Source organism: Balaenoptera ricei, chromosome 3, assembly GCF_028023285.1.
Source record: "Balaenoptera ricei isolate mBalRic1 chromosome 3, mBalRic1.hap2, whole genome shotgun sequence".
Lineage (NCBI taxonomy): Eukaryota > Metazoa > Chordata > Mammalia > Artiodactyla > Balaenopteridae > Balaenoptera > Balaenoptera ricei.
The window spans coordinates 40,123,935-40,140,426 of record NC_082641.1 but is presented as its reverse complement, the minus strand read 5'-3'; the positions used below and the strand labels follow the sequence as shown (position 1 = coordinate 40,140,426).

Below are 16,492 nucleotides of genomic sequence, written 5' to 3'. Positions count from 1 at the left end.
ATAATGAAAGTAATTGCCTGCTATAAACAAAAATTGAGAAACCTTTGAAGGCTACAACTCCACACATCAGTGTACTATGTCCTAGATATTCTTCATTCATACACAGATTCATTGAAGAGCAATTTATTGAATATCTCCTAACAGAAGCCCTTGTAACTACAAGAACACTGTGTTTATATGTGTGGGTAGTAGAGGTGGGGAATAAAATGAAATATAAGATGCTATCATATCCTCTGTGGATCTACAGTCTACTTTTCTTCTAAGGTCATTGTCAAACCTTAATATGTGTCTGAAATGCTTTCCTTCATCATAGTGGAATAAACTAAAATGGATACGCTATCAAATCCCCTTTCCCTACACACACACACACACACACACACACACACATATAGGCACATAGAAATGTTGGATCAAATATAATAAAAAGTAATACCTTGCTAAGTTTTAAGTAATGAATGAAAAATCTTTAAAAATGAAAGAGAAAAATCAAAGCCACAGTAGCAAAGAGAAGGCTGAAAACTTCATTAACCCATTGCAACTGGGCTAGATATAGGCCCAGGGTCTGGGCACTAAGATCTCAAGTTCTAATGATCTTACAAAATGAGGAGATGGCCACAGTTATGAATATTGGAGAAGTTACATTGGGCCCTTACCTAAACTCTGAAACTTTGAAGGCTTTCTTATTCTCAGACACTAGAAAAGTTCATCCACCAATGAAAAGAATTGGGAAAGCTTTCAGTCTGTGAAAGGATTTGGGGCCTAAACATAAGTTGTGGGCGTAAAATACTACCTCTTAAAGGAAAGGAAAAAAAAAGATAGGGCCTGTACAGAGATGATCAAGTTAAATGAAGTCACGAGGGTGGGCCCTGATCCAATATGACTGGTGTCATTATAAGAAGAGGAAATTGGGACACAGACAGGGACAGAGGGAAGACAATGTGAGGACATCTACAAGCCAAAAAGAGAGGTCTGGAACAGATCTTTCTTCACAACCCTCAGAACGAACCAACCCTGCCGACAGGTTGATTTCATTCTTCTAGGCTCCAGAACTCAGACAATAAATTTCTGTATCTAATCCACTCAGACTGTGGTACTTTGTTATTGCAACCCTAGCAAACTAATACAGCAAGTTACTAACCTTTCTGAACTGGCAGATTTCTCATCCATAAAAAAAGAAAACTAACTTACTTCACTGTGTTACTAAGAGAAATGAAACAAAAAATGTGTGTGAAATTACCAGGAGCTCAGTAAAAATGAGGGCTTTACCTCCTCTATGGCCCTTCCCATGTACATTTGTCAGTGCGTCTTTAGAAGGTCTGTAGAAGTTTAGAAGCTCTAAGTGGGTCACTTGATTCCTTAGGTTCCTGTATTTAGGAAATGTAAAGGGTAGAAGTCATCCAGTAAAAGTTCCCCATATAACAGATTAAGGATCATAGCTAAAGCCTTTGGTAATAGGCTTATAATTCCTAAAGTTTTAATTATAAATTTAAACAAATATGGTGATTCTAATACTTAATATGATGACCTTATCATACTTTGTTGGAAACTCTTTTCATCTTTTTTCAGTTTCATGTGCCTGGTTTGTTTGGAGGAAATGGTCACTCCAGCCACTCCAACCCAAGAGAAAAAGGAAATACGAACACAGGGATTCTACTTGCCAGACTGTCACTTGTCTAAAGATGCCTCTAGAAAAAAAGATCAAGCCAAAAATAAGCAATGTAAACAAGCAGAAATATAATAGCTTTGACCTTCTATGTTCCCCTTTTCATCAATTGTTCTAATTCTTAGAATTTAGATTTTCTTTGAGAATACAGTGAAAACAGCCTCTCCCAAGAATTCAAAATCTTAAAGATACCCATATTTGCTTGTATTCAAAGAAGTGTTGGACAGAGTTCCCAGACTTTAAGAATTGCTAAGTAGCAGGAAAAAATTTTCAAATAGAGACTATAGTTTAGAATGAAAAACAGACTATTTGATCTTCCTCGCCTTTTACCACTCAACCTCTTCCTTTCATTTGTTGTTTGAAAGCCCAATGTAACCCTTTTTTATAGTAGATTCTTGGTTTACAGAGGACTTTCAGATGCTATTAAGAGTCAGAGGTTAAAAAGAAGTCTTAAATCATTAGACACACAAGGCTAGATTTCTGAGGCTGAACAAATGTACAAATGTTTACACACTGTCCCAGGTCTGAATGATTACATCGTCTATAACTCTAGGCTCATGGCTTGAGAAAGATTATTTTTTTCCCATATTTTCCTCATACATATTCTACTCATTTATCCTCTACTACATTGTAAATTTCAAGGACAGTAAATAAGAGTGAAAATCAAGCATTTTTCTCATCAAACTATTTGAAAATATTTTAATCATTTTTGCTTTGTGTTTTAGAAATGGAACTGTATTAACTTAATAGTTAGTAAACATTTTTATGAACACAGCTACTACTCCTAAAATGTATTTTATATAGAAAGCACAAATGGAAATATTTATACAATTTTTTTTTAACTTTATGAAAATATATGGGTCCCCGTAAAGAAAGAAAGGTATGAGTTTTACTTTTGTGACCTTTGGTGGATCCACCATTAAATTTAAAATTGTTGAAACAGTTTGCTGTATTAGAACTTAATTCCAGACTATGATTTACTCTCTCACCTTCTGTCAGGTGTCCCTTATGTGTCACCTTCAGGAGGCCTTCTCTGACTATCACATTTCAGCTCAACCCCTCCTCCCCACTTCATCATTAGACTATGCTACTACAAATTACCTGAATGAATTATTATTGTCCTCCCTGCATACATTATTTTAGATAGGTATTATACCAGTAAATAGCTGAGACAATGAATTTGAAGCTGTCTTATTTAAAATCTCTATTTTAAAACATTTCTTGGGACTTCCCTGGCGGTTCAGTGGTTAAGACTCTGCACTTCCACTGCAGGGGGCACGGGTTCGATCCCTGCTCAGGGAAATAAGATCCCACATGCCATGCAGCGCAGCCAATAAAAAAGAAAAAAAGAAAGTAAAAAAAAAAAAAAATAAAACATTTCTTTAGGAAACAACCCACATTCTGAGATATGCTTTGTTCATACTGCAACAAATTACTGAAATCTATCTTTTCAAACTGAATACAGCAAAGAGAGAATTTGTGTCCTCTAACATAGAGACTCAATATACAATTAAACCTTACTGCTAAAGCCTAGGGTTTGGTTGAGTCTTTATAGGAAAACTAGAATCAGAGTCACATCCTTAAATCCAATTTTAAAAACTAAGGAAAAAAAATTGCTAAACATGTAACTTTACGCAAATTTTATTGACTTTGAAATGTAAAAAAGCAGATTACAAATTATGCTATATTACTTATAGTTAGAACAATTTTGAAGAAACGCTACTAAAGAATGAATTAATGAATCTAAAGAAGACACTGGCACTACCACAGAGCCTTCTCAGTTGTGAATGAAATGTATTCCTGAGACTCGGATAAAAATTAGCCTCTGTAACATGAATCTCATATGCTTGCTGGATTTCTGTTTCAAATCAGAGACTGTAACATTAACACCACTCAAAATTTTACCTTCAGGACTTTCAAGACCTCAGCAGATTATTGTTATGGATCAACTGTCTTACAAAAATTTTTCTGTAATAACGTTTCTTATTTCGATTAATAACTTTGTAAGTTTATTCAGCAAGATAACTGACATAAACTGGGATTGACATAAAGATAGTAAAAATTATTTTCAGTTTAATCTTGTTTCCTCAGGCTGAGATCTACAGTTGCTTAGTAATAGGGAAGTTTTTCTATACTCAAAGATCAGAAATGATCTCTTATTTAAGATTCGAAAAGATGATAGTACAGGTACTGAAAAAAAATAGATGTATATTTTACATTTATTTTTGAAAACAAAAACTAAATGTGTGAGATATTTGAAATCTAATCGATGCTCCATTTTGTTTGAGAGGTGGTATTAACACACACTAAACAATGTTTGACAAAGATAGCAGTTGTGTCCTTATTTTGCTTAAACCTAGAATTACTTGAGTCACCAAAATCTGCCAGGCTGGAAGTTGGCAAGCATTACCCTCAAATTTAGTTTTAGTAACTTAGTAAAAGTACTTGGTGTGACAGATTTGCACAGGAACTATTTCTCTGCTAAAGTTACAAAATGATTTTACAGACACAATCTGTTAGCACAATTTGTCTTATACATGCCCCAAAGAAGACATGTGTAAGTTTGCTGCAGATCAGTCAGGGGCTGGGACATATAAGGGACTGAACACACCCCCGCCACCATCACCAAATAAAACTTGAAAACCTTTCTCTTCAGGTATCTCTTACTTGCTGGATTTTTCTTTCTCACTTTATTTACAAACTCCTCTTTTTCTATTCATTTTCTCAGTAGTAGCTCCTTTGCTTTTCTCCATCCTCTCTCCTGCCTTTTTTCCATACTTTTCTTTTTGTTTCCTCATCTCTTTTCTCTTGTCTTCACTTCTCTCTTGATTCTTGGTTCACTCACACACTCACTCAACACTCACACAGACTCACACACTCCTGGGGGTTTGTTTGTTTTTAGGATTTGGATCATTTCCACTGTGTTTTTTCCTGAGCATTCAGGAACTATTTCTTTGCCATCTCTTCTTTTGTTTCCCCTTCTTTTTATAAAACCATTAAAAAGAGAGAAAGATTTGTGGGCAAATTTGTGAATCATTAGGGGGCAGAGATGAATTTGGTAGTTCTTTGTTTTTAATTTTTTTAATTTTTTAAAAATTTATTTTATTTCATTTTATTTTATTTTTGGCTGCATTGGGTCTTCGTTGCTGTGCGCGGGCTTTCTCTAGTTGCGGAAAGCAGGGGCTACTCTTCGTTGCGGTGCACGGGCTTCTCATTGTGGTGGCTTCTCTTGTTGTGGAGCACGGGCTCAGTAGTTGTGGCTCACGGGCTCTAGAGTGCAGGCTCAGTAGTTGTGGCGCACAGGCTTAGCTGCTCCATGGCATGTGGGATCTTCCCAGACCAGGGCTCGAACCCGTGTCCCCTGCATTGGCAGGTGGATTCTTAACCACTGTGCCACCAGGGAAGCCCCGAATTTGGTAGTTTTCAATGCTATGTTTTATTTATGCCCACCTCATTTACATGTTATTGTCACTGAATGAAAACAGCCAACTGAATCAGGTAGAATCATTTAAAAATAACTATTGCAAAATATCCTTATTACTTCTATCAAAATAATTTAAATTTTGCGTGCATACTTTTTTCTCTTTCTACATACTTTTTTTTTCTTTCCCCCACTACCCCCAAATTTGAGAGTTGAGATCAGGCCTTACATTTACTTAGTATCCCTAAATGCAAGTCATAAGTTCCAGTATGAGGCCAAGATACATCACTATTGCCTACTGGGCTTGTTAAAAACTATTATTCCATTGAAATACTGACGCTGTGAGTCTGGAGGAGACCAAGGAATTCGTATTCTTCATAAGCTTTCCAGCTGATTCTGGCACGCAGCAAGTTCTGGAATCACTTCCAAGGCCTCAGCTTCTATCTTGTTCCAAAATTAGAGTAAGAAGTTAATAACATAATCGTGGAGATAATGGGACCAGTACTCTTGTTCTCCCTGATGAATAACCTAAAGTTCAGAAGTGAAATTACCTGTTATTGACTAAACAAGAATAACTTTAATATCTTACATGCAGGTAGGAGATGCCCCTATTATTTTTGTTTAAGTTAACATTAATATGCCAAGTAAGAAAATGTTTCATGAAATTTTATAAGTTCAGCTTATGTATTTTCTTTATTAAATTAAAAAAATAATCTATTTTCTCATGAGAAATAAATGCTTAATATTATGAACCACAGAAAGTGTTTGGCTCTGCTGTGAAGAAAAAGACCAATTAGTCAATAATTTATTTTATAAAATGTTACAGTTTTAATTCTGCTTCATATAACAAAAAACATTTTGTATGCCTAAAAGAAAACTGAAAAATCCCTAAGGGAGAACGACAAGAATTTTTGGCCTTACTGCTGAGAATTTCCATATTCACATAACCTATTTGTAATTTTCATAGGGTTTTTTTGAGGTTTAATCGACATATATTAGTTTCAGGTGTACAACATGATTTGATATTTGTATATTTTGTAAAATGATCACCACAATAAATCTAGTTAACATCCATCACCACACATAGTTACAAAATTGCTCTTTTCTTGTGATGATGATTTTAGTCAATTAGTTATATTTTAATTTTTATAAATATATAATTTTGCAATATATTTTTATTCATGTATTCCCAGATTGTGTGTATGTGGGGATGCGATTTTCAAAAAAATAAAATAAGGGTGAAACTATTTTTTTTATAAGATTACAACAAAGTTCTTCTTTTGCGACTTGAAGAGTGAGGTGTCCACTTCTCATGTTTATCAAAGGGGGCTGTGCAGTACTCAGACTCCCTTTGTTGCCTTTTTCTTTATTGCTCTGTGTTATACATGTCAGCTTCTAGGATGATTAATCATTTAGCCTATTAGAGTCAGGATGGATTTGGAAGTGTGAGATGGGATGAGTGATAAGAAGACAAACACATGGAAAGGAAAAACAATTTCCTGGCATAATAAAATTAAAAATAACCCACCCGCAAAGCCAGACAGGTGTCGCTGGGTTCTGACTAATGGCACTTTTCTAATAGCACATTAGATGTGAAACAACTTCTTATATTAACAGTGAAAGATTAATATTCACTGAAAATAAACATTAGATGGCGTTAAGAATGCTATGTGTGTATATAACATATATATGAGAAGCATATATGATAGAATGCTATATATATGTGTGTATCATATTATATATGATAGAATGCTATAAATCATCATATATAGTACTCTCTTAGATAGTCTTGTCCTGACCTGATATTATACTTAAATCACCACAGGAAAAAAATCTTGAGGATTTTCCTATAATATAGAAAATGAACATGAAGATGCAACTAAATTTTAAAATAAATTTGTTCCAAGTTGCACTTGAACCATAGTGAGTAAACATGAACAAATCATTGAGTAGGGACATATATAATTAGAGAAGCCCCTTAACTAGATAATTAAGGATTCACATTATCATCTGATGGGTATCATATTCAGAAATTACCCTTGATTATGGTCTAATGTTTGTGGGGCAGAATCATAAAAATTTAGTTCTGAAAGAGACTGGAAAAATAAGCTTTTAGTGTGGGAGATGAATAAAACTGAGAGGATCAACTCTGATTCAAAGCAGTCAGAGAGATGGGTCTGTGGGAGACGGAAGTGCGAGCTGGGCTTAAAGGTGTCCACATTCATTTAAAATAAATTTAAAAATAAAAACCTACTCTAAGGCCAAACCAAAAATATCTATTGGACCACTAGTTCATGATTTAGTCTCATGCCTTTATTTTTCCTCTAACATCATTGAGTTGTAATTTACATAAATAAAATTCCCCCATGTTAAATATACAGTTTGATGATTTTTGTTTACCTTGTACCTTTGGGTAACTACCACCACAATCAAAATTTAGAACATCTTCCTTCAAAGAGCTCCCTCAAATTGCTTTCATTTTTTTTTTTTAACATCTTTATTGGAGTATAATTGGTTTACAATGGTGTGTTAGTTTCTGCTGTACAACAAAGTGAATCAGCTATATGTATACATATATCCCCATATCCCCTCCCTCTTGTGTCTCCCTCCCACCCTCCCTATCCCACCCCTCTAGGTGGACACAAAGCACCGAGCTGATCTCCCTGTGCTATGTGGCTGCTTCCCACTAGCTGTCTATTTTACATTTGGTAGTGTATATATGTCCATGCCACTCTCTCACTTTGCCCCAGCTTACCCTTCCCCCTCCCTGTGTCCGCAAGTCCATTCTCTACGTCTGCGTCTTTATTCATTTTATAAGTGAGCAAACTGAAGTGTAGAGAGATTAACTGGATCTGGGATTTGGCAAAAGCTTGTTGCAGTGACTGGTTTAAAATGTATTAAATTTAATTTACAAAGCTTTCATTGTGGTCTGCTGTGCTCCAGTCACCAAGAAGAAAATAAAGGGTGGGGGAGGAGAGAGATGAGGTCACAGAGAAAGAGGTACCTGACATCCTGAAGAAGCAGAGGAAACCAGAGGAAGCTTCACTCAGGAAATGACCCTGGAGGTTAGATTTGACTCCCGAATTAATGAGTAAATACCTTCGGGAGGATTTATTTATTCATTCATATATTTATCCATTCTTTCAAGTAATATTTACTTCAGATTCAGCGTGTGTCAAGCACTGTGACAGGATCTAAGGATTCAAGGGTGAACCAAAACAGGCACAGTGTCTTAAGATTAGCAGTTAGCAGGGGATCGGGATTGGTGGGTTTAAGAATTCCTAAAGCATATACTGATAAAAAGTATGAGAAAATATTAAAGTATCGGAGAAGAAAGCGCATGGCTTAATGGTGGAAGGAGACTTCCTTGAGGAAGAGCATTTAACTTGTGATCTAAACGATTAAGTAAGATTGAATAGAACAAAAGGAGGGAGAAAATATTCCAAGAGAAAAGAGGTGGAGACCTGAAATAGAAGAGGATATTTAGCTGAAAGAAAGCCAGTATCAAGCACGGTGATTAATAAGGAGCAGGACAAAACAAAAGCCGAAAGAGTGGACATTTCTGTTTATTCAGGATGCTGTTTAGTGCTTGTGAACTTCAGCATTAATTCTGATTCAGTAAGGCTGTGGTGGGGCCCTGGAATATGCATTTCTAATAAGGCCCCAGGTGATGTGGATGCTGTCCTCCACTTACAACACTTTTTACAGTAGCCCTGCTGTGAGCCATCTTAAGCATTTGCAAATGGAAACTATTAGAAGAATTTTAAACATGATTGTATTTTTGGTTGAAAAACATGACCTTGGCTACAGTGTGAAAGTTTTTTCTTAAGGCAGAGAGAAATCAAGTGCTTACAAAAGTATCCCTTTTATTGAACCCAAATGGAGAAATTCAGGTAAGCTCAAATCAAAGTGTACTCTTATATAAATTAAAGGGTTGGCGATCCTTAGATCTTTCATAATGTACAAGAGAGTTTTCATTTTTATAAAAACAATCATGACAGCTTGAATTTTATAAAAGTGACCAAGTAAATACTGGATTATTTCTAGGGAAAAAATTTAGAACAAGCAATGATATTATTTTAATTAAGTGCAAATACGCACATATGGACTAGTTAAAAATTAAGGGCCTCAAATTTATCTGTACGATGAAATATAGCTAGGGGAAAGCAGTGACTGAGAATATTGCCAAGATTGCTCTCACTTTCTGATATAAAGAATGGTTAATATTATTAACATATAAAGAGCTTTGACAAATGAATAAGAATACAGAGATGAAAACCTTGTGAGGGAGGTTTTCAAAGGATTTGAATGGTTAACAGAAAAAAATAAGGCAAATGTCTACTAAGTTCATAAACAGCTATCTATTTGATATAAATAATAATAAAGAGATATTAGACTAATTATCTTTTATTCCATTTAATCAAATTTGTGAAGATTAAAATTATTAATAATAACTAGTGTTGTATATAGTGTGAGGGAATAGGTATTCTTCTACACAGTTCATGGTATTCTTTTTTTTTTCTTTGAAGTATAGTTGATTTTTAATATTGTGTTAGTTTCAGGTGTACAGCAAAGTAATACATATATGTACATATCTATATTCTTTTCAAAAATTAGCTTCCATTACAGTTTATTACAAAATATTGAATATAGTTCCCTGTGTTATACAGTAAATCCTTGTTTATCTATTTTATATATGGTAATGTATAATTGTTAGTCCCATACTCCCAATTTATCCCTCCCCTCTCTTCCCCTTTGGTAACCGTAAGTTTGTTTTCTATGACTGTGAGTCTGTCTCTGTCTTGTAAATAAGTTCATTTGTCCTTTTTTTAAGACTCCACATATAAGTGATATCATATAATATTTGTCTTTCTTTGTCTGACTTATTTCACTTAGTATGATAATTGCTAGGTCCATCCATGTTGTTGCAAATGGCATTATTTCATTCTTTTTAATGACTGAGTAATATTCCATTGTGTGTATATGTATATATACACACACCACTTCTTCTTTATCCATTCATCTGTCGATGGACACTTAGGTTGCTTCAGTGTCTTGGCTATTGTAAATAGTGCTGCTATGAACTTTGGGGTATATGTATCTTTTCAAATTAGAGCTTTCATCTTTTCTGGATATATGCCCAGGAGTGGGATAGCTGGTTCATATGGTAGCTCTATTTTTATTTTTTTTTATTCTTTTTTATTTTTAATTTTTTAACATCTTTATTGGAGTATAATTGCTTTACAATGGTGTGTTAGTTTCTGCTTTATAACAAAGTGAATCAGCTATACATATACATGTATCCCCATATCTCTTCCCTCTTGTGTCTCCTTCCCTCCCACCGTCCTTATCCCATCGCTCTAGGTGGTCACAAAACACCGAGGTTGCTCTATTTTTAGTTTTTTATGGACCTCCATACTGTTTTCCATAAAGGATGCATCAATTTACATTCCCACCAACAGTATACAAGGGTTCCCTTTTCTCCACCATTTGTTGTTTGTAGACTTTTTGATGCACAATGCCTTTTGGGTAATGGCATAATATCTTTGTTAGATAACATCTCCCAAAATTGTAAATGTGCACATTGCTTGATCTAGCAATGCTACTTCTAGAAAATTGTTTTATAGACACATTTTCTGTAGTATACAAAGACTTATCCTCAAATTAGTTTATTATTACCTTATTTATAATAACAAAAAGTGAAGATATAAAAGTTTATCAATAGGAAATTGGTTAAGCAAATATGGCATATCTTTTCAATACTATGCAGTTTAAAAATAATAAAAACCATATATACTGACAATAAATAATAACAATAGCTAACATTACTGAGCACATATAATAGGTTAGAAATTTTAAAACTATCTTAGAATAATGATTAATGTATAAACTGAGACACACAGAGGTTGAGTAGCATACCCAAAGTCACAAGGCAGAGCTTCAGTTTTAACCCAAGCTCTTAGTGTATACTAAACTAACCAAAATATGGTAACATTCTGTAATATAGTGTGTATATTTATACTTATAAATATATATGTATATGTGTACATATTTATATACATATATACATACCTATATATGTAGATACATACATTCATACAATACACACATATATATATATGATCCTAATTTTGTTTAAAATAGTAAGGATATATATTTTTATATGTACATAAAATCTCTGAAGGGGTAAATAGCAAATAGATACCTTTTAATGTTTATCCCAGGAAAGTAGGATTGGAGGTTATAAGACTCTCACTTCTTATTTTCTGCACCTTTGCAACTTCTTTATTAACTTTTATTACAACTGTGCATTACTTTTATGTTTAAAAATGCAAAGCTAGAGAAAAAGTGAAAGAAGTTTTTATATCTAATGAAATTACATATCAAATGGAATTTGGAAAACCCTTATAGGAAGTAACATTTTATTTTTCTTTAAAACAAATACAATTTTTTTTTAAACTATCCAAGGTTTTTTTATTTTTATTTTTTTTAAATTTTTATTTATTTATTTTTGGCTGTGTTGGGTCTTCGTTTCTGTGCGTGGGCTTTCTCTAGTTGCGGCAAGCGGGGGCCACTCATCATCGCAGTGTGCGGGCCTCTCACTATCGCAGCCTCTCTTGTTGCGGAGCACAAGCTCCAGATGCGCAGGCTCAGTAGTTGTGGCTCACAGGCCTAGTTGCTCCGCGGCACGTGGGATCTTCCCAGACCAGGTCTCAAACCCGTGTCCCCTGCATTAGCAGGCAGATTCTCAACCACTGCGCCACCAGGGAAGCCCTAAAACAAATACAAATACAATTTTTAAAGGTTCTGGATCTTTGTAGTTAAGAGAATCAAGACGTGGCTGATCCATTTTGGTTATCCTAGTGTTATGTTTTGACTGCCATTGCTGAAATTCATTTGCAGTGGTCTACACTGATTGTTACGATGTTGCGATGAACTGTAAGGACAGCCAGGAGGTCATTCATACTATCTGCATGGATACGACCACACTACCTCATATCATGGCAACAGGAGGGAATTTCTATTGCCTTCTGCCCAATTAAATTATTAGAGCTAATTTTCTAACTGCTGAATGACACAAAATTAAGATTATGTTTACTCAGTTAGATGTAAAGTACTACAGAACAAATAGGATTATGAAACTTAGAAAACAGTCACTGAGTTTTGACTAAAGCTCTTTATGAGAGCTTTATATGGAAAAACACCTAATATTTATTGAATATATCATACATTTTATCGATAGTAAGTAGATTCTTTACAACAAACCTATATGGTAAAAATTCTTCCCCATACATCCTCCACTCTAACTCACCACCTCATGGGAATGTTCAAAGATTAAATAACTTCTCCAAAACTATACTCTAATAAGAGATTGTGGTGGTGTTTAAGCAAAGATCTATTTGGCTGCCCACTAAAATTTTCTTATGTATGTTTCCCTATTAACTTGTTATTATCCTCATTTTCATCTAATTCAATGTAATTCACTTTATTTAAAATATGACTTCTAGTTAAAAAATATACTAAGGCATTTACTCTTCATAATTTAATGAGCTAATTCATGTGAAAGTTTCTAATTAATATGAAGTATTTGAGGATCAAATTTACTTTTCTAGATAATTTTTTGGATAACATATTTTAGTATCTTATTTTTAATATTACTATTAAAATCAATATTGTCATAATTTTCCATTGAAATCATATAAAACAATTATATATGCTCAGTGCTAATGGGTTATCTTATTTCACCATAGTTGTAAAATCTGAAATTCCCTACAATGAGTAATATTAGTTCTACTTTAAAATGTGAATTTTAAAATGAAAATGTATACATACTTTGGTTTTGCATTTTAACTATGAACATAAAATTCCTTTCTGGAAAAACTGAACCTATTTATAAATGTTTTACAGTATGATATTAGTGTACAAGCTTAAATCTGAGAGCCTATTATTTATAATTAAAATTTTTCTATTAAATGTAACTTTTAAAATTGTATCTGCAATTTTAATATTTGAATAGACATTTTAATTGATGAATCAATTCATGTAATTTTAATGTTTTTAAGGTATCTAATAAGCTCATCATTTTATTTTCTAGATTAAAATATAAACAAATGCTGGATAATGAAGAGATTTTTGTTTGATCAAATGTGCTGTTTGAGTTCAGGGTAGCCTTTTAGTGTTAGTGGTGACTGCATCTGTTTGCACAAACAGCATCTCTGAGGAGTGAAGTTCTTTGTTCTGGTGGAGAGTAGGCCTGCTTACTGGCAAAGCCTACCTTCCTGCCCTATTACTGACCTCGACTTTGACCTGGCTGGACCACCCTCACAGGAATGGAGGGTAATAAAGTCCTCTGGCTGACTCGAGCCTGAGTTTAAGCTAAGCAGATATAATCAATCACCTAAAATTAAGTGTTGTGGTTTTGTGATGTGGACATTTACTGGGGACAGAGCTGAGATCACCAAACACCATTCATTTAAGTTTTCAGGGCTGTCTCAGAATAGGATCAAGGGTATTTTAACTAGTACTTCAGGAACTGTTTAACCAGATTTGGAGTACAGAGATATGATCTTACAAGCAAAAAAGCCCAAAAAACCAAAAAACAAAACAATAAAAAGCAAGCAAGCAAGAAAAAAAAAGGTTGGACTTACAGATTTGTAAACAAGGAGTTAAAAAGAGCTAAAATTCCTTCAGGAAATATTACTTTTCTAAATTTATCTCAAACTTTGGTTGGGCTAAACTCATTAACAGCTCACATTTCTCAGTTGATAAGCTATACAAAATATTTTGCTTCTTAAAATCAATTTTGCAGTATTAGACAAATGAGCGTACTGTGTTTAGATCTACTTTTCAGGATGTTATTCCAAAAGTCTTGCTCCTTCTCCCCCTACTCATCTTTCCCAAAGCATTTTAGTGCTTCTAAAGGTCAAGATTCTCTTGGACTGTTTTAAATGACCCTGTCTCCTAAATTCCAATCCTACTTTGACCTTTTCCTTTTTAACTGTACCCTCAACATCCACACAGTATTTAACAGAAAAAAAAAGAAGAATAGGAAGAACTCCTTTAACCAGGTAAAGCAAAGCTGCATGTAGCACTCTAATCCACCCAGCAAGAAGCAGGGTTATGTCTCGTGTACAGAGGTTTGGAACATCCTGTCAAATGGTTGTCACTGATGAATGTATCTTCAGCCTTGGAGAATAGAACTGAAACACCATTAGCCTATTTCTCTCTGACTGAAGTTCCACATGCTTCACTAGCAAATCACTTGCCTGGAGAACATAAGTTAAGATTTTTTAGAGTCTGTTGTGTATACATAGTTACTGGGATTGCATGTCCTTTCCTCTTGTCTAGATAGTAAGTCTTTAGAGTTTGTGTCTTAGATGTTTTTTAACACTTCCCACAAAACCTATAGTTAAAGTATGTACTGTGTAGTCACTTGGTGTATATGAATGAGTTGATGAGGTTTATTTGTTTTGAACTTTACTCACAATAGTTTTATTCTTAAATAAAGTCTGAGATTTTACCTCCATGATTTGGGGGCACTTGAAAAGCTCCCTGGCATGGTGGACTTTTAAATCAAATACTATACCATCTTGATGACAGTAAATAATTTCTCTATGCTGGTAATAGAAAATCAGGATAGATAGCTCTAGATAACACTCTTGAAAGCTGTGTTACTAGACAGTAAGAATCCTGGCTCAATAAAATCAGAAACTCAAACCTGCAGAAGTAATTGGCTCTTGGTTACAAGTTTATCAGAATTTGTAAGTGAACCTCATCAGATTGCTCCATGAACAAGGCATTATTTCTCTGAGCAGAGGGGGAGCATGTCACTTTCCCAGCTTGGTGGACTTTATATAATGCTTTCCTGGGGAACCTGACCAAAATCGTCTCAACCACCTGTTCATGAGGTCTCTGAAATAAATATGGCTATAAACGACCTCTCTAAAACCCTGAAACTTGCCTTTACATGTCACCCCAAAGTATCCAACTGGGGTATGCCGTTCCATTATGCTCTCACTGGAAGTATAATTTTTTGCCTCAAATAATCCTCCCTCTCCACATGTGTAAAGCCATTTCAAACTCCCAGGGGAATTTAGGTTGTCGGTGAATGAAAAAAAGAAAGGGAAAGAGGGAAAGAGAAACTAAGAAAGAAAGAGTTTATTTGTATAGAGATTGCTGATTGGTTTATACTTTCTAAGTTTATTATAATTAAAATGAGGAAGTTATCAATTTGATTTTCTCAAAGTATTTGTTGATTTATACTTCACAATCATCAGTAAACCCATTTTGGGTTTTTTTTTTATCATGTATTTAGCCTTGCCCTTATTTATTTTTAAATAATATTTGAACTTTACTATATATTTCCTGATATAATTTAACAAAGTGGAAGAGCTGAATAAAATCAGAAGATTCTAACTAGCTGCATGGTTTGGGGGCATGTCACAAAAAACTTTGAGCCTCAGTAATTTCTTTTAAAAAATATTTTAAGGGTAAAACTAAGTAATTAAAAAAGTCCTTTCAAAGCTTCTCATTTCTATGGTCCAGATGAAATTCATAAAATCAGAGCATGGCGGTGAAACAGAAAGTAGTTTTCAGTAATTTCAATTCTGTTTTGGGCTGCTTTTTTATGTCCTAATGTGATTTTCTCCTTTATTCATATGAATTAGGCAGAAAAAACTTTAAAAAATATGTTGTAAACACCAACCTTTGTAGTGATTAAATAAATACACCTAAATATTAAATATAATGTTTTTTTCTTCCACATGCTACCTCTATTTAAGGTCCATTTTATTTCTCTTTTAGTTTTTTCTCTTTAATGTTTACACAGTATACGTTGTTTTCAAGAGAACACAGTTAAATCTGTGTCATTTTTGGAGAGCAGTATAATATAAACTTTTCTTGACCTGTTTAACTGAAAATAACTTTTGTTAAAGTCATTCAGCAGTTTCATTCATACACACACACACACACACACACACACACACACACACATACACATATATAACACACAAAACTGCCATGATCTGGAAGTTACTCAAATGCAATTAAGGAATAAACAATTCCACCTTCCAAATATTAATACAGAAATACTATTTAATTTAATCTAGAATAAAAAAGAACAAGTAGATTCACTGAGTTGAGGAGTCAGATATTAAGTTTGATACTGCTGAAGCAGATGGAATTTGCATGTCAGGGGAGGAATCAGCACAGAAAAGGGATTAAAAAATTGGAGGTAGAGGGTGGTGCTCCAGTCTTGGCTGAAGGCATGTACAAAGGGAGACTGCGAAATGAAGAGATCACAGGCTGTACAGAGCTGGGAGACATTAGATATCTTGACTCGATTGAGTATGGAAACCTCCTGGTCACCTCAGGCATTCAGGTGAGACCACAGGAAAACCATGCCTTCA

At 34.3% G+C, this 16,492-nt stretch overlaps 1 long non-coding RNA gene across 2 annotated transcripts in view; it reads left to right on the top strand.

The window, feature by feature from the left end:
- LOC132362225 (uncharacterized) overlaps window positions 1–1,668 on the top strand; it is a 745,765-nt gene extending 744,097 nt beyond the window's left edge. For both annotated transcript variants that reach the window (XR_009502307.1, XR_009502304.1), the window contains one exon: window positions 1,567–1,668. This is a non-coding gene — a long non-coding RNA (uncharacterized LOC132362225). The remainder of the gene's footprint in view (window positions 1–1,566) is intronic.
- Window positions 1,669–16,492: the final 14,824 nt, after the last annotated feature.